This window comes from Hydra viridissima, unplaced genomic scaffold, assembly GCF_058129835.1.
Source record: "Hydra viridissima isolate aposymbiotic clone 2 unplaced genomic scaffold, HvirCarnegie_v1 scaffold_9, whole genome shotgun sequence".
NCBI lineage: Eukaryota > Metazoa > Cnidaria > Hydrozoa > Anthoathecata > Hydridae > Hydra > Hydra viridissima.
Window position 1 is genome coordinate 17,205,901 of NW_028324308.1, and position 19,576 is coordinate 17,225,476.

At 36.7% G+C, this 19,576-nt stretch overlaps 1 long non-coding RNA gene and 2 pseudogenes across 1 annotated transcript; 2 read left to right on the forward strand and 1 right to left on the reverse strand.

Moving 5' to 3' along the window:
* The window catches only part of LOC149884326 (uncharacterized), a 395,582-nt pseudogene that overhangs the window by 115,228 nt on the left and 260,778 nt on the right, over positions 1–19,576 (forward strand).
* Positions 8,512–9,381, reverse strand: LOC149884331 (uncharacterized). Its single transcript, XR_016455907.1, has 2 exons — positions 9,281–9,381; positions 8,512–8,777 (listed from the first exon to the last, which is right to left on the reverse strand). It is a non-coding gene; the product is annotated as an uncharacterized LOC149884331 (long non-coding RNA).
* LOC149884332 (uncharacterized) lies at positions 13,908–15,094 on the forward strand (annotated as a pseudogene).

A 19,576-nucleotide genomic window follows, 5' to 3' on the forward strand; every position in this document is an offset into this window, starting at 1 on the left:
ACTCCTCCTTGATCCTCAGGGATCATAATCAAGAGCAACAACTTTCAGAGTATCTGAGGGGTATCCGCCATTGTCGATTGCTCCTTCGTTGGGGCACTTCGGTTTTCCGGATCTAGTCGCCAGTCTCCAAATGATTCGAGTCTTCGCTTGCCGACGTGGTATCCATGTTTTCGTCGCAAATTGCACTATTATTGCCAACCTCTATTTCTACATCTCTCACATTGTTTATTCGAATTTGCTGCTTTCCGCTTCTCGGTCTGATGTGCTTTACGTGGCGCGGCATTCCGTCCACATCGACTACTTGCTCCAACACATTCCGAGTAATGGTACCTGGACGCCTATTCGTCACACATCGTGCCTTGGGTGGCTTCAGCCATACACTCTTGCCCACTCTTGAATTCGCAGGCACATTAATTGACAGCTTAGGGTTTTCGTCCAATCCTTTCACCCTTTCGGCATAGGTGTACAGTTTACTCATTGGGCTTGCTCCCTCTTTGTCAATCGAGACGATGTACCAATCAATAGCATCCGATATGGAAATATTTGATCCGTTTGTCACTCTCTTGACAGTTCAGTGGATTCTTTCAATGATTCCATTCCCAGATGTACAGTAAACGGCTCTAAGCTTCAAACGCACCCCCCTTGGACAATGACACTTTCAAATGCAGTGTCATTGTCCTTCAATATTTCTTCTGGTGCTCCCCTTTCGCAAAATATGGACTGCAACTGCTGAATTACTGCGGGGCTTCCCAGTGAGTGTGGCAGCTGACGCCACATTGAGAATCATGAAGGCTCACAGTCGATCAAGCTCTAATAACTTTCCCCTCTGTAATGAGTGATACTCATGCCTAACTTTTTCTTTTTTCGTTGACTTCTAACTTTCCGTGCGTCCACGCACCGGGTGCCAAATCTATCGATTGGCATGGTTCGTACTCCCAAATTACTTTTTTTACATCTACCTTTGTTGCAGTCGGAAACTTCTTCCAAACGACGTGTAAAGCTCTTCGGACTTCAAAAGATCCACTCCGCTTGTGTATTTCCAAAGTTGATTTTCTATCCATCAACGCCATTCCGGGACAATTTGCAACGTCGTTGAGGTTTAACATTCTCATCCACCGACCAGTCGGCTAATGAGTCGGCCAAATTGTCCAAACCACCTTCCTTCGACAATATCAGATTTAGTTTGACGTCCAAGTTACAGTTGTCAACCAACTCCCGGAACAAGTTCACTCTTCGCCGTATAAGCATTTGCGTATAAGCAAACATTTTTGATCTCAGTCTGGACTTTCCAGTTACAGCATCAGAAATCCAGTGAAAAAAAATTACAGAGTCTGTAAACAGCTGGAGTTTTTTGAGTATCTAAGCCAAATCCATGTTAGCACCGCCTAGTACGGCGTTCAGCTCTGCCATGTTTATGTAAACTTCAGATCTGTCTTTACGCTGCCACGTTGCATCTTCAACAGTGACTCCTTCAATTTGGACAAGAGCTCCTAATGCCAAAGAGCCATCAACCCATATTTTACCCTCATCACCATGCACTTCCCATTCAACACTTCTTCCAGTAAACACCTCTAACCCCCCACCCCCACCCCACCCCCATCATAGACCTCATCATCCCACTCATTTGTCTAAGAAACCACCTTCCGCTTAATAATGCTGCAAGTAACATGTAACCAAGGAACTTCCCACAAATGGAGAAAACCGTCGTCCTCGATAATGTCCGCGGTCCAATCATATGTTCTTCCTATTCCAGTAACCATCCTTGCTTTATCCAATCCACGTATATCACACTCTTGCTTAAGGTCTTCCGGAACTGCGTAATGAGCTACCGTATTCGCAGATAAATTCAGATCGTTCATCGATAAATTCAGATCTTTTTTCCATTGCCATTTAACTGTCTAGACCACTCCATCGAACACTGCTTCGTGGTCCCGTTTCTTGATTTAAAGTTGTATTTTTTTTTTTTTCGTTTTTCGACATTGTACAAACATTCCCTCAAAACCTTGCTTTACCTGATGGAAGAATCGTAAGCCCTCCTAGCAACCGTATTGAACTCATTCTAAGCATTACATCTGCTCCAAACGGTCGGAAACTTGCCTCTAGAAGCCGATCCCGCGCAAAGACATTGCCAACCTCAAGTGAAACTATTGCCGTTCCACCGCATCTTTGAACTTCTCCTCCGAATGTTGTACCCTTTACATCACTCGATCGGTTCAGTCGGTCGTTTGAAACCAATTTTTGAAAAATAATCGTCGTTGAACATCCAGTATCAAATAGTTTTCGTGGAGGCATCTTAATGTGGTCAAAAAAGATTGTCGAGTCGAACAATCCAGGGTGACCAGGCTTCAATCCCTCTAAACAAAACAGCTACATACCTTACCTAGATGTTAACAACCTGCATGTTGGGCTATAATCTTGCCATTACCCATTGGTGGATTCGAGCGGGTTTAGCCAAAGCTTGTCGATGACTTAGGAACAGCTGGAGACGCGCAAGAAAGCTACGTCCTCGAGGTGGATATTGAGTGTCCTCATGAACTATACGATTGCCAAAACGACTATTATCTTGCCCCCGAAGCTCTAGTGGGTAAAGAAGAGTGGCTTAGCAATAATTAGAAAAATAGAGCTGAGAGGTTTTAGTGTGGTTACAAAGGGTGTGTGGAACTTGTACCCAACCTGTGACACAAAAGCGTTATGTTGTACACTATCGCAACCTCAAGCTCTACTAATTGCTTGGTATTGCCACAACAAAAATCCCATAGGTTTGTAAAATCAGGCAGGAGCTGTTGAAAGCGCAGTACATTCAGATAAACATTAACCTGAGAAAAAAGCCAGTTCTGAGCTTGAAAAGACTTCTTCAAACTCATGAATAATAGCGTGTTTGGCAAGACTATGGAAAACCTTAAGAAGTGCATAGATGTCGATGTCGAGCGGATGCTCGTCGCCGACCCAGCCTTCCTATCGAACAATATATTCGATGTTGACCTGGTAGCCATCCACAGCACAAAAGCAAGTCTGAAGCTAAACTGGTCTATATACTCTAGGTAGGCTGTCTTAGACCAATCAAAAAGCCTGATGTACGGCCTGATGTGACTTTTGGTACGGCAAGATCAAGGCAAGGTATGGCTTGAAGGAACAGCTGCTATATACTGATACGGACAGCTAAATGTTTGAGGTCGAGACAGAGGAACTTTACAGAGAAAAATTGGAGACAGTCGATCTCTATAACTTTGTTGTGTACCCTGCTGACCATCCGTGCTTTGACGAGAAAAGCAAAAAGGTTGTAGGCAAGTTTAAAGATGAGTGCAGGTAGATGAGGAGGATGTAGGGAATTCGCAGAGACAAGAGCGATCAGAACAGGAAAATAGACAGGACGTTGGTGGTGAGAGAGTAGAGGACGGAGGAATGAAGAAATAGTGGGTTTATCTCAGATCCTGGCTATATTGCGCTCGCCATCGGAGCTACAGCTCTCATCATCTTTATCTTGCAATCAAGAAATTGGCTGAAAAAGGACAATACGCGAATTGAAATCCATTTTAAGCAGTAGTGCCAGCCCCAGTCCAGACCTCACCACTTACAGCAACAAGCGCGATGGAGCAAGCATCTTGCGTTATGCACAACTCAAATATGGCGATATTTATAAAATTATTGGCTGCTGGTTAGGATTCCTGATATCGAGATACCTCTTGATGTCTTCAAGATTTTCAGGTTTTCTGTCCAACTCGCTGCAGGATGTTTTTTGTACATCCGTATCTAGAGTCTTAATCTCCTTGACAGTAAGTTTTCCATAATTGATTGCGGCGCTTATGACTTCCTGGAGGAAGGCCGATGCCGCACAAGATTGAGTATATAGGGAGTGATACCTCTTTTAAGAGGATTTTCAACGCTTTTCGATGACGCTGAGGAGTTTCGATAGGATGCCGCATGCCGTGCCGACACCAGCAAGCACTATCCACGGGACGGAGCCAATTCTGGACGCTGCCAGACTAGCAGCGATGACATTAGTCAGGAGACATGTCTTATCAGAAACCTTGACGAAGACCGTTTGACATTTAGCGGTGCTTTTTTATTTCTTGATTATAATCTTTGGAGAGCTACTGTCAATGCTGGGTTAAGCCTTAATTCGGACATTGTTTGTGAGCCTAATGTGATGGATGTTACTGTTCTCAAATTTAGATTAGTGGTATCTGATATCATAACCATGAGAAACTATCAGATCCACATTATTAATTGATCTGGTATCTAACGCCACTTGCACGCTAGACTTATCAATATTGACTTCACCTTGCCAACGGATAAGGCTATCCAAAATTATATCAGCGTCTCGAGGGAGTATGATGTTTCTAGTCTTATGTAATGCTGTTGACTAGAATATTTCGAGTTTCCAGGGTAAGTCTTGCAAAGTTCTCGATGCTGTCTTCCACGATAACTGAGTTCGGATGTGGGATCCAAATGATGAGCCTTGGCGGAAAATGTGGCCTGAAGTTTGAAAATTCCATGAGGCTAATAATAATCCGATTGTCCTAACAAAAGCTATACTTGTGTTCGATACATTCAAACTTTAGGATCGCGTTCGAGGATCGACAGAAATATTTTTGCGGATTCAGTACACGACGTACCAAATAACGACACCCAACAAGGCAACCACCGAACCGCCAATGATTAAGGCGTTAAGTTTTTCCCAATTTTGTCTAATGACTTACCTGTGGGTAGCTCAATGTCGGTCTGTTGCTGGTATCTAGTTCGGTCGGATTTTTATTGCCTGTGTCAGGTATTAATGGATCTATAGACCTTTTCTTCACTCCATTGATGCCTGTCGTCAGACTGAAAGCAGACGGTGGAGCTTGGAGGAGCTCACTGTTGTACTCTCACACTGGATCGGTCTTTAATCTAAGGTCGCTCGGAATAAAATATAATCCTGGGGCTAGGGTGGAATTGAGAGTATTGTTGTCATTTAATAACCTGGTCTGGTAGCGAGTGATGTCGACAACAAAGTCTTTGGACCATTCTACCAAGCGCGTTTACGAACTCCATCTGAGCATCCAGTGCGCTGGCATCCACTGAGCTGACAGGGCACTTATTGTATGAGCTCTTATAATTTCAGAGCTCTGAAGCCTGCGTTAGAGATCCCGTTGATTAATTTTGGGATGTGTCCGGTAAGCATATTAACGATGATTTTATCTCCATCCAGGCTGGAACCCCAAATTCTTTTTTTATCTCCTCAAGCGCTGCAGCATCATTCTTAATTTTCCAAGGATTAAATTAGGCAGCACAACACCCAAACGCCAGAGTATTCTCCACATCGTATGATAAAGGTGGAACCCGTGTAAGGCTCTCATGAATAGATCGCTGGAATCATAGTCACATGAACATATAGTCTGGAAACAAACAAAAGTGCTTTGTTTATGTTATTGATCAAGAAATTACTCGTTCTCATTCTTCCGAAAGTGCACAGTAACTCAAATAAACAAAAAAAATTGCATAGAGAAAGTTTTTAATTTCTGATTTTTCTCCTAATATTTGTAAAGTTTTTAGATTTTCAATTTTTCCCCTGATGATGCAGATGATTTGTGGCATAAGCTAAAGGGTGTTTTGAAATGTTTAAGGGTGACTGAGAATTATTACTTGACATTTTTTGGTCTCCTGTCGGACATATCTCCTGCCTAAAAATTTTGAAGAACACAATTTTTCTAATAATCTCTATTGTAGGACGTAGCAAATGATGTTTTAAAATACCTTACGATAAAATGAAACTCAATGGTGAGAAATGCGAGAAACTAATCAATGACTATAAAGGATGCAGAAATGAAAAGTTTTAAATATTTGTTTATACTATCAAAACTGTTCAATAAGTTACAGTTTTCAAAAAAAACTTTAATTCTTTTTACAGCATTCAGTGCTGTTCTTTACTTCAAGCGTGTAAAATAGAATTTGACAATTTAAAAACACATCAATGCTCGTGATATGGACAAAGAGTTCTAAAATTATTGATAACTTGTACACTGCTCTTTTATAGAGGTTTTAAGTTGAAGTTATTTTTACTTCAGATTTTTTTTAAACACTCTTTCGAGCTGGTTGACATGAAATAGAAACCGTTGAAAACGAATTAAAAACCGTTTTTTTTTTATTTTTTTGATCATTTTTCTAAATATTTAAAACCTTCAAAAAATGAGGGGTCCTAAAATTTATATGGCTGTATCTTTTTAGCGTCAAAACATATTTTGATAAAATTTGAAGCGTAATTAAAATTTATGATGGGATTCAAAGTAATTTTTTGTTTCTTTTCAAAAACTACTTTCCCTCAACCAGGGGGATGCAGGGGGCGTTTTTCAAGGCTATTTCTACTCTTGCTTGCAAATCACTTGGTTTGTGCCTGAAATTGAAGTTAATTTTATTTAGAGACTAATTACAAATGATCTAATATCAAATTAATGGCATAAAGACGATAATTAGGCAAATAATTGTCAATAAATTACGTCAACTGCCTGTTAATTTCTTTAAATTAAACTATTTGTTAGAGTATTGATTTATAAAATTTAAAAAATCTAACACAGAAAACACTAAATAAAAACGTTTTTGTACAAAATGAGTCCGCAAAAAGCAAGACCTCATTCAGAAAATAGGAGATGGATATGTTTCTGTTGTGCCAATAAAGACGAAAGGAGAAGAAAGATTCATTGATTCATCTGGCCAAAGACTTTATGGACCCTGAATTCAGTCTGAGCCTAAGTTCTCATCCGTCAGGAATATGCGGAAGCTGCAATACAAACTTGTATTTAAAACAGAAAGGTAAAGCTATCAGTAAAGCTGTGGAGACTTCCTGGATAAATGGTAGTGATCAAGATAAAATGTCAGCTCAAGATCGGTGAAAACTTTTTTGAAAAAGATATTGTTTATTGTACTGACCTATCTATGCTTGTAACTAAAGTTTATTCCTTCAGAAAAATGCATATTTTTAATTCTGTTGTACGCGTTAGAATTGATGGAGGGCAGGGATCTCTAAAGATTGTCATGAACATGTTTGACTTATCAGTATTAGATTTTCAATCAAGAAACCAGAAGTACACTGGGGTCAATAAAGTGATTATCCTAGGCATAGTTCTAAACGTAGAAGAGAATCATCACAATCTGAAAACATTTTTCCAACTCCTTCAATGCAATCAATTGAAGTTTACCTTGACTTCTGACCTCAAATTGATCAACATCATTATTGGATTATCAGTCAGTACCTTATTACATTTATATTTTATACTTTAAGTAAGCAATACTTATAAGTTATTTTCTATAAATAAGGGTCGCGGTGGAAAATACTCGTGTTGCTGTTGTGTTGGGCCAATTGATGAAAAAGGAGTTCAAAGGACTTTCAGATCACTAGCAGATGATTTTAAAAAATGCCAATTTGATAACAAACCTCAAATATCGTATTTATGAACACCATGTTAGTAAAATTAATGATCTCCTCTTCACTGATAAAAATCTGAAGGAGTTTTTTGAAAAGAAAACGGTTATAAAGCATGGCTATTATGGTGGTGGTTTTGATGGACCTAACTGTGCCAAAGTTTTAAGACCATTGGACGAAATGACATTTTATTCTCCAACTGAATATGTGGAATGTATTGAAACCTAAAATGCAATAAAAGCAATTTAATCCTAATATATCGAAGCTTATCGCATTTTCTTATAAGAATTTTATTACGGTCATTTTTTAAAATACTGTAAAAATCCAATTTTTTACGGGAAAAAACAGATTTTATACCGCAAATAATAGATTTATTAGTTAACTTCGTTTTTTTTTAATAAGATAACTAAGATCCATAATATTTTCTTTACCGCACTTTTTTGGTCCATGCTTCTTTTGAAAAGAGCATATAACTCAAAAGTCGTAACAACTCGGAGTTTCTAAGAACGAAAATATCGCAAATGCAAACCTTTTATCGTATTTGAGTTCTTAAACTCCACTAAAAGTTGTTTTAATGCAGCACCGATTTCCTTACACTAGTTTACTTACCGCGAAAACATTTCAATACTTTAAAACATTTCAATACTTTAAAAGACAAAGTTGTCTCGGAGAACGAGTTCAATGACATAACGGGTAATTAAATATTTTTTAAAATTCCAAGGATAGTTTCATGAAAAAAATGGCGAAACTTGAAATCGGATTGCTTTTTTGCAAAGAAAAGCTTTTGGTCAGTTAATGCAAATGAAGTAGGTGTTTTGAGCAGAGTTTTAATGCCACCTTTCCAAAGGTGAGTTTTTTTCTCCCCAAGGCGAATGAGGGGAGGGTGGGGGGATATGTTAAAAAGGATTGCGGAGAAGGTGAGTATGTGAAACAACTTGATTTTTCAAAGCAAAATCTCAGCAATGTTCTTGACAGAAAAAAAACTAAAAGCATCAAAATAATTTTTATTTAAAATTGTAAAGAGATTCAAAGTTTATAACATTTATAACATTTTTTTTTGGAAAAGTATCCCCCTCCGTCCCCCCTCGGAAAACGTAATAAAAAAATAAGTGATAAAAAGCATCAAAATTTAATAAAAAATCTTTTAATGTTTTTCACAGGTGTTCTTTTAGCATATTCTTGATCTGAACGCCAATGAAGCTCTGTTCTATAAGCTGCGTTAGTAAACATTGATTCTCGATGATTTGGTCGCCAAATAGGCGGCCATCTTTACTCTTACGAAAAAAATTCTTCTTTGTTTTCTTTAGTTTGCTTTGTTTTCAAATTCTTTTTAAAATCCAATTTTTTCAAAAACCATTTAAATGCTTTGAAAAAAGTTTTTCTATAGTTTAAAAATAAAAAATTGTTGTTAGGAAAACAAGAAAACCGTCATCAAAAAAAAAAAAAAAAAAAACAAATTTTGAAAAATTTCCAATTTTTTAAAGTTTTGTTCTTTTTGCATCATTTCGGATATTTACCATTTACCTGATAAAATTGTTTTTACTGTGCTAGTTGTCGCTGCTTTTTCTTCTTGCGGAAAATGTTAACTAGCTCCTTTCTGATGGGTGGAGTTAGAAAAGTGTATATAAGGAAATCAAACGCAAATCCTGTGTAATGAAGTAAATATAAAAGTTCAATGCTCAGTTTGTTTACTTGCTTTTTGATGGTAAACCAACAGGATATTAAATCTGGGATTAGAAAAAAGATAGTGAAGTTAGTAATAACAAGAAAAGGGAAAAGAAAACTTCTAAACGCGAGCTTTGAATTCTTATGTATAGAAACTGTACCGATTTGATTTGCGGGTAGACAGATGTTATGCTGCACAGGCAGTGTTTTCCTTCTTACCTGATAATGACGATACAGGTGATAACCAATGTATCCATTCGCGATAGTTAAAAGAACCAGTAAAACTGAATCAGTTGTTGGGAGGATGTATACGTCATATATTTTTTCTACGGAGTTGTAAGAATTAGGATAAATTACAACAACTAAAAATACCGCAACGTGAACTACAATAATCAACCCCACAGCGATTTTCAGCCTTCTATACGTCCATACTTGATTGTACCGCAGATTTAAGTATATTTCGCAAAAACGATTAGCCGCGAAAATAAATATTGCTAATTCAAGTAAACTAAAGGGTACAATTGTAATATAAATATCAAGTGCAGTAGTTTCACTTTGTTTAACTGAGAATATTTTGGGAATATATCTCAAACTCGCCAAAACGACCGTTTGAGCTTGCGTGAAATTAATCCCCATAAGAATTAAACGCTGTATATTGCTTAGTCGTCGCTTCACTTTTATTGTCAAGTAAATAGCAAGCAGTTTTGAAACCAGAATTACAAATCCGAAAGTTAAAAAACAAACTTTTAGATTCATTTCAGTTGTCATTGCGTAAACAAATTTTTAAAAACTGTTTTTAATGAAACTGAAAATAGAAGAAATAATAATTGAGTTATCATTTGAAAGGCGTCTTTTATAAATAATTTGAATCTTGTTACAACTTTGTTACGCACAGATTTTCTAGTTATAAAAAACAATTTAACAAGTAGTTATTAAAATCTGCAAAAAAATAGTTTTCAATAACAGGATTATTATAATAGTAATAGTAATAGTAATATATATTTGTTACAACAAAAAATAAGAATAATTGACAAAATACAAATTATAGATTGTCAGATTACAGTTAGTTTTTGTGAAGCTCATATTGCAACTTTTTCTAAGGAAAGCTGCGAGCTGTAGTAACATTAAAGCTTATCGAGGTTCGCTTTAAAACTGTTGACAGTTGGAGAACTAATTACTTTATCTGGTAACATGTTCCATGCCTTGGCAATGCGGTTGTTAAAAAAGTGGAAACGAGCTAAATTGTTGCTGTACTTCTCACGGTGATGAATTTCTCTGTGATTTGCTCTTGGTGGAATTGTGATGAGGGGAAAGTGCCAGTTGACTATGTCGATGTTATTAGTAAGTTTATATTTTTGAATGAGGTCACCTCTTATACGACGTTCAATTAGAGAAGATAGGCCAAGATGTAAACATCTGGACATGTAGTCTAACTTTTTCAGTTTGTCTGGTACTTTTGTTGTTCTACGCTGTATTAACTCAATAGTTTGTTCATCTTTCACCAAATGGGGGTTCCAGGCCGGAATCGCAAACTCAAGTAAAGGACGAATGTAGGTGCAATAGAGTTGTTTCCATAAAGAAGCATCACGAGATTGGAAAGTGTGTTTTAGGATGCTTAGCATTTGATTTGCTTTGCATGAGGCAATGATGGATTGGGTTTCTACTTTAAGATCATTGGTAATTTGAATTCCCAAGTCACGCTCAGAGGTGGTTGCTTCCAATGTAGTTCGAGTCGTTATTGAACAAGGGCCTAATTCCTCCATTGAGTACTTGTTTTTAGAGCCTGTGGCTTGTTAAACCCTCCGCTCTATCCTTTGGCCTTCTTTGATGGGCTGTGGAGACTTCTGAGGCAGCTAGCTTTCAGAGGTTGGCCCGGCGGTTAGGCGCTGAGACCTGCAGTTTAGCGAACTTTCCACTCTCTCCTTTGGTCAACGTTCTGGATCCTACAGCACCTAGCGCGGTCAAGACTCAGAGCTCACTACATTTTTTTCCATTCAGAGATTATATTTATATTAGGATATCAACAGCACGACTGCCTGACATGGAGCAAGTACAAATTTTCGAGAAATCCAGATAAGCTGATAACTTTCAAGGATTTGAGGGAGAGTCTCGAGGGCCTAGCAGCTGCAGGGGCCACAACAAAGACAGAGACAAATCCAACCCCTACGCCCCGATCAACCCCACAACCCAGACCACCCGCACCCCGACCAACCCCCACACCACAACCGGCCCCACCAACCCAAGCACCAGCACCCCTACCAACCCTAATACCCAAATGGACCTCATAAACCCGACCATTTCAACCTCTAACGAGAGGTAAGGACCTCAACGGTCGTTTCGTAAACACTCTCGGTCGCGCCATAATGGATAAGTTTACTATCAGATTGCAGGGGATATAACTTATTTGTCTTCAGCCCTATGGTGATTATTGGGCTATGCAAGACTTATATCTGTCTGCTTTCAAACGAGTCTTTCCTGATAGTCTGATGCAAGGCATTGATGATGTGGCAAATTTTGGAAATCTTGCCCTATTAAAGTCTGGGTCTTCTTCGGCTGTCGTCACTGGGCCAAACGCTGTTGGTGTTATAGCTAACAATAGGAACCCCTCTCGACTTTGAAATGGTTTCAGGTTAAGGTCCTTTCTACCTCTCAAGCTTTGGGGATCAACAGTAATGTAAGATTTCAGCAATCGATCATAGGTTATCATCTCGACTGACACAAAAGTATCTATGAACTACTCTCTTGATAATACAGCTCTTGAGTTAGAGACAGTCTCTTCTTCCTCACTTGCGGCAGATATTGGTCATACGCCAAAATTGTACTCAACCCTATGAAGATGGATATTGCAATAGAGGTGAGAAACAAACTGTTATGCTTGAATGGCTCATTACCTCACAGAATGTTTGAAGAAACATTGCTGCCTCGCCGGTACTAATTGCCTCACTTCACTCGAATAAAATAAGATCTCTAGCAAGTTATTCATCAAATGGGCGGGGTTTGATAATTGGTATGCATGTACACGCCAGTTCCTCGCTATCGACTACCGAAGCACTAGTGATCAACTTCTACATGGTTCTGGCTTAAAACTGGTAAATGCAGATACTGGCATAACTACAAATATAACTCGTAACTCGTCTGGAGCCGCATCTATCAATGTGAACATATTCATCATTCTTGACGCAATAGCAAAGTTTGAAGTTGCTTCATAGGATCCTCTTTTTAAGAGACACAGTCCCAGAAGTTCTACACATAGTCTCGGTCGAGATTGTTTGGAGAGTCATCTGTTTTCCAGTGGGTCTTCAAGCAATTTAGAGCTTTTGGGTAGTCATTCAGAGCTTCAGATAGTTATTCAAAACCTTCAACGCGGAACAATTGACTGCTAAACCAATGGTCAACCCATTAGTAAGAAATGAACAGATTTTACGCAACCTGATCCGGGTTTCTGGCATCAGAATAAACGCAAGAAGGGCTAAAACGGCACGAGAGTTCCAGCGTGCATTGCTGATGTTTCGGATCTGTTTGAAACTCACGAAGGGGATCTCGTAATCGTGAAGTATATATATATATACTTCAGTATATATATTAGGGTGGTTCAAAAATAGGTCATTGTAAAATTTCAACTAGAGTGGAAGCTTATAAGGTGCCCAGATATTGGTTTCCTATATAAAAAAATTTTTTTTTCGTTAATGTTCAAGGGTGGCCCACGGGCCCTAAACTTTTTAATTTTGATGATTTTTATCGATTTTTTAGAAACTTCAACGCCCGAGGGCCACCCTAAAACAATGGAAAAAAATAATAATAATTTATAAAACCAATATCTGCGCACCTTATAAGTTTCCACTTTAGTTGAAATTTTACAATGACCTATTTTTGAACCACCCTAATATATATATATATATATATATATATATATATATATATATATATATATATATATATATATATATATATATATATATATATATATATATATATATATATATATATATATATATATATATATATTAGGGTGTCCCAGAAAAAAAAAAATTTTTGAATTTAATATTGTGCACTATGTCAATCCTCCTTATTTGGTCCCAGTAGACCACTATAAAAATATCTGGGCTAAAAATGATTGTTAAGCTGAAGAAGGTAATTTAGAAAAATGTTTCATATAAATTTTAATGAGTTTACAGAGGTTTTTTTGCATTTTATGATTAAAATTCTGCAAATATATTAAGTAATAATATATCAGTTATTAGGATGTTGAAAAACATTAGCAGTATATATTGTATACTGCTACTTAATTCTAATTTGAGTAATATAAATTTAATTGTAACAATTTTTACATATATGTAAAATATATATAAAAACATTGTGATCATTTCTGTAATATAACATTTAATTGTGATCAATTCTGTTGAATTTTATAATATAGAGAATAGTATTAAATATGGCAAGTGCAGGGCATGTTGGAAAAGCTAGTAGAAGAAGAATTCTTTATCTGTTGGGGTACCCTCTCCAGATATTTTCTCCAAATAGACTTCCAACAGGTGGGGAAGTTTGTCACAGAATTTACTGGATTAACCAGAGTCATGCAACTGCAATAAAAAAATTGTCATCTAAAATTAGATGTCCTCTGGAGAGTACAGGCAAACTTAAATGCAGTGGTGGTAAACTGAGGAAGATGGAAGAAGAAGAGCAACAGCAGGAGAGACTGAAAGCAATTGTTGAACAAAAAAAAAAGGTCAGTTACTGGAAAAAGCAGCAGAAGAAGAAGCTTTGAAAAATTTTGAGCAGGAATTCTCCAGTGGGTGTATTGGAACAGATTATGGTTCAGAATTTGAAACTCCTACTGTAAAAAAAAAAAAAAGTCGTGTGATTCAACCTAGATTTGTCTTCAACTCAGTCTGAATGATGTTTTGGATAAGAGGATTCCATTTATGACAAGGTAAATAAGTTTATGTATAAAAAAGTTAAGTATATTTAAAGTATATATAAAACTTCAAGTTTAATTAACTTAAATGTTACATAATTTAAAAAATGACAATGCTCTGTTTTTTTTTTTAGGTATCAAGTTAGTGTGAGAGCTGAAACAGCAATGTTGTCTTCCTTATTCCAAGCTGGGGGAGTAGATACTGAAATTTTGAACATTTCTAAGTCACAGATGGCAAGAAAAAACCATGAAATTATAGAGAATGAAGCACTTATAGTGAGAGAGCAGAACCTGGATAAGGTAAGGGGCTTAAAACTTGTTCTTCACTTTGACACAAAGTTGGTCAAGCAGTACAGGACAGAGGTAAAGATTTCGGAAACAGTAGAAAGGTTGGCAATTAGTGTTTCGTCTCCAGAGACCCACTCACTTGACTTACTTCTGGGAATACTTGAAGTACCCTCCTCCAAAGGGAAAGATCAAGCACTGGGTATCCAAAGTCATGTGGAATATTATGACTTAAAAGACTAGATCATAGCTTGTTGTGCTGACACAACTCGCTCAAACACTGGAAAACATGATGGTGCAATTAGAAATATTGCAGTTTATTCTCTACCTTGTCCAATTCTTTGGCTAATGTGCAGGTATATTGCTTTACTATATAAATTACAGGCATTCTTTTTCTTTTCTTTTAATGACAGAAAATGAAAATAATAATAAATTTAGGCACCATATAATGGAAAGACATGTTCATCATGTTATGATGGAATTACAGGGAGAAAAAAAGGGACCCAGTCTATCTTTATACAAAAAATATCAAGATCTTTGGTCTAAGATTGAAAAAGATGTGAATACATTGGCCAACATTAAGAAATTTGATTGGAACAGACCTGAGTTTGCTTTTGGAACCCCCTTTTACAATCTTGCAAATGAAACAATGGAGTTCTGAAAAGCAAATATTTTTGACAGAGGGGATTACAAGTATTTATGTCAACTGGTAGCTTTTTACCTTGGAGCAGATTTGTTGAACTTCAGATTTCTACAACCTGGTGCTCATCACGAAGCAAGATTTATGGCTGATTCATTGTATCTGTTAGCCATGCAAATGACCAAGAATTACAACAAGCAACTCAGTATCAATGAGAATAAGATGATACAGGATGCAACAGATTATATAGTGATCTTTCACTGTTCATTCTTTTTAAAGAGTCCAATGGCAGCACAGGCTCCATCCAATCATCTTAGTGCATTCAAGATTTGATCGCAGATCATGAAAGACTCACTTTATTTCAAGAAGTACGAGAAGATTGGCAAAGCTCTTAATCTTAGTGCTCTCAGACACACTTGGTATTTTACACCACAGTGTGTTATCTTTGCTTTAGCTGACCAGCGCTTAGAGGAGAAAGAGAGGAAAGATATTCTTGTAGAATTATTAAAATATGATGTTCCAGAGATGAAGAGCTTTGACAAAGAACAACCAAAACCTTTTACACAGGTCTGTCTCCTCTCAAAGCTATCAGACTTTGTCTCTCAGGAGTCTTATCTCTTTTTTCTTCATCTTGGTATAACCAAAGATGACATTCTCTCATGGAAGGAAGAAGGAATGTCAAATTTTGAGAAAAATCTCAACAATAAATCTTTCAAGACATTTGTGTCCAGTGCAGGTCAATGAGCAGTTGTTAATGACAGAGCTGAAAGACACATCAAATTGGTGCAGGATTTGATTGGAAGGACACATTCTGAAGACAGGCTCCAAGACACGATGATGGTGGTTTTAGACAACCGGCAGAAGGTGTCTAAACATGCCACTAAACAAGACTTGAAGAATATTTAGATAAAAAAAGCACATTATGCTTATATTTTTATTTTTGAAATGTATTTTTTCCAACAAAAGTTTAATAATTTTTGCACCACCTAATTTTTTTTTTTTTTTTTTTTGTTGTTGTATTTTTTAGTATTTCATTTTAAAAAACATTTTAAAACAATACAATTATAATAAAAAATTAAATAATAATAAAATTTTTTCAAAGTTGCAGTAAGTATAGCAGTCAGAATTAATAATTTGGATGATTAAATTTAATTTTATTTGACTTTTTTATAAAATATTGAATACTACCGGAATTTCAATAAATAAATGGAAAAAAACCTCATTAAAATTTATATGCAAGTTTCTTCTAAAACACCTTCAGTTAAACAGTGACTTTGAGCCCGGATATTTTTATGGTGATCTACTGGGACCAAATAAGGAGGATTGACATAGTGCACAATATTAAATTCAAAAAAATTTTTTTTTCTAGGACACCCTAATATATATATATATATATATATATATATATATATATATATATATATATATATACAATGTTAATACAATTGTATAAAATGCTAAAATGCCTACTTAGATAACATATGAAAGTGGTTTGTGCGTGACCTTTTTCAATATTTTAATGGAATAAACGTCATTTTAGTCATTAATAGCCAAAAGTCCATAAGTTCATTCATTCGTGCTACAGGAAACATTGTTTGAGAAAAATAATCAAAAAGTCATCACCCTAAAATATATGTATACACGATGCGTAAAAAGTTCGGGGCCATTTCGCAAAACGCAGTATTTCATTTACAAAACACAGTATATTTCGTTTGCAAAACAGGTTATGAATGTATATACGCAGGTTATGAATGTACGTACACAGTTCTTCAGACATAGTTGTTTACATTTTTCTCAAAATGTCCTCCCTCTACCTGGATGCACTTTTTTAACCTCTAAGGAAAATCATCCACTGCTTTAGCAAGTTTTTCCATTGGGATTTCTTTCCAGGATTTAATCAGGTCTTTTTTAACTCTTTAATCGATCAATGGGGTTTCATGCAAGCTTTGGTCTCTAGAAAACTCCAAAGCGAGTAGTCCAACGGGTTCAAGTCTGGCGAGTTTGATGGCTACTCTCCAATCTGTCTCTGAGAGCTGATATCAACTTTGATAAAATCGGGAAAGTTCTCTTCCAGCCAAGTTTGAGTCTGTATAGCTTTGTGAGAGGGTGCACCGTCCTGTTGAAACATCTATTCTTCATCTCAAAAATGCTGCTGGGTCCAAGGCAAAAGTTTTTCTTCAAGCATCGCTTGATATTCAGTACCACGAACTTTGACTCCATGTGGAACAAAGAAGAGAGGAGTTTTACCATTGTGGGTGCTTCCTGCCCAGACCATCACTTGCTGTGACTTCTGTTAATGCAAAATGAATATTTTTTCGAAAAGCAGGGGTTTCTTAAACCAACTTCTGTCATTTTGACTGTTATAAGCTTGCTCAACATCAAACCATTTCTCATCAAAAAATAGAATTTTTCGGTGTCGCCTAGCACCAAAACGTTTCACAAGCTTCCTGCATCGGTTCAAACGTTTTCGTTTCATCTCTTCTGTAAGTAATTGAGCTGTAACTCCTGGCTCTAAGTCCGACTCCTTTCAGAATATTTCGGACTGATCCATCAGAAATTCAAACAGCTTTGGTCATTTTTTTTGTTGAGTTCTTTTGTGTTCGTGGGTTTCTTTTGATTCAATCTAAGATCTTATTCCGTTTAGCTGGAGTGTTGGCAGTCCGAGGACGTCTACTTCTCCGTCTGTCTTTATAGCTCCCAGTTACTTGATATCGCTTAATGACTTTGGATACAGTTAGGTGATGTTTGATGTTTAGAAGTTGGACAATTTTTTTCACTCTTCTTCCTTGCTCAAATAGACAAATAGTAGCAGGTCTGAGTTCAGACATTTTTCCTAAAAAACAATAGAAGCATTGTTTACAAATGGGGTTACATGTAAAATCTGAAAAACTGCATAGGGTGCGTAAAAAGTTCGTCTACCTGGTTTAAAGTTTTATAGAAAAATGGCCCCAAACTTTTTACGCACCCTGTATATATATATATATATATATATATATATATACAGGGTGGTTCACTTTGTAATGGAAAAAGACAAAGCTGGTTTTTTATCATAAGCATTTTAGTTTTTTGGTTCACTGGGATTTAAAACATGTATATACCAAATTTCACACCATTTGGGTTCTTATAAATACTTCCTTAGTGCACTTATTATCTCGTGTTCTATGGTATTCGGCAGTTGCATTAAATGAAAATTTCGCAAGGTTTAAAATGCTGTTTTTTAGATACAAAAACCAATTATATAACACAACAGGGATTAAACAGCATAATAATACTAGTTAAATAACTGTATTGCAGACAAACTCCATTTAAAAATACCCTTTAAAAGTTTATTAGTCTGATTTTTCTGAGTCCTGAAGGTCTTCATGTTTTGATTTCTTTAGCACAGTTGATTTTTTTCCATCTGAAAACTCTTTGCGATGCTGTTCAGCAATATGGAGCAAGTACTGATTTCCCTTCTTTGATTTGGTGATAGATGTGTTGAGTCATGTGTTGAATCAATTCTCCGCTCGGTGCAGTCATTGAAAATAAGAGACCATTGCTGTTACCTTCTGAAAGGATGGAGATTGTTGCCAGGTGGAAGCATCACTCATGAGAAAATATGTGGAAAGCATATGTGCATTAAAGAAGAATGATGAGCAATGACGATGTCACATAATCTTTTAATGTCACATTAGAAAGTGCTGAAGGATTATTTGTGCTGCGGATGCGACTTTTTTCTTTCTGATCATTAGTAGATTTCTCCATGAGCTGCCTCAAGCAAGCAGCAAGGTTGTTTTTTTCATCCACTGAGACACGTTGAGAAAGGAGAACCAGAGCAATGAGTTCTGCACTACGGTACCAAAGATGTAGGCCAATCGTTTTCAATGCACTCTGAGAAACGGAGGGAGACACATCCTTATAATCAATAAGAAGCTTGATGAAATCCAGATCAGTCAGATTTCGTCTGCTGGATTGGGACACTGAACCCAAGCTTTAATGCAAACCAAGGATGTAAAGACTGCAAATTCTGCAATTAATCTGCTTCATGCTTAGTAAGCTTGAATTGATGACGGAACAGATAAATCTTCATGATGTAGATTATTTTAGACATCCACCTTGCATGGTGATAAGCTCCTGGAACACGAAAATTTATCCTATGGGGGAATTCCTCCCAGGAAGATAAGGTTGAGAGTCAGAAAGTCTTTGTGATCTTCACGTGGCAAATATCTTGAGTTGTCTTTTGTTTGGAGGATATTTAAACAAAATGTGATGACTTCTTCTTTTAAAGGCTTTAGATTTTGCTCCAGTCAAATATCGTGGTATTTACTAAATTCTGTCTATCTTATTTTTCGCCAAAACATTTTAAAGCGCTTGAATAACAGCACATCCGGTTCAGTTGTACTACCTCCAAATGTCTTTTTGAAGACTTTTGCACATATCACCTCAAGTATATGATACCTACATGCTAGTCAAAGCAGCTTCTTACTCAATATATTTTCCAAAAAGCACATGTTCTATTGATTTTCTGTCAATCGTCAATCTTTCAAAATATTTGCAACCGCCTCGGAAACAAGTTTCTCTGTTCCTTGTTTAACCTTTTGGCACAACCAAAAGCTTCTCAATATCTTATTTAGAGACAAGGATAGCGATAGGTCTTCCTTCTCTGGGCTACCATTTATTGCAGGAAGTAACTTCC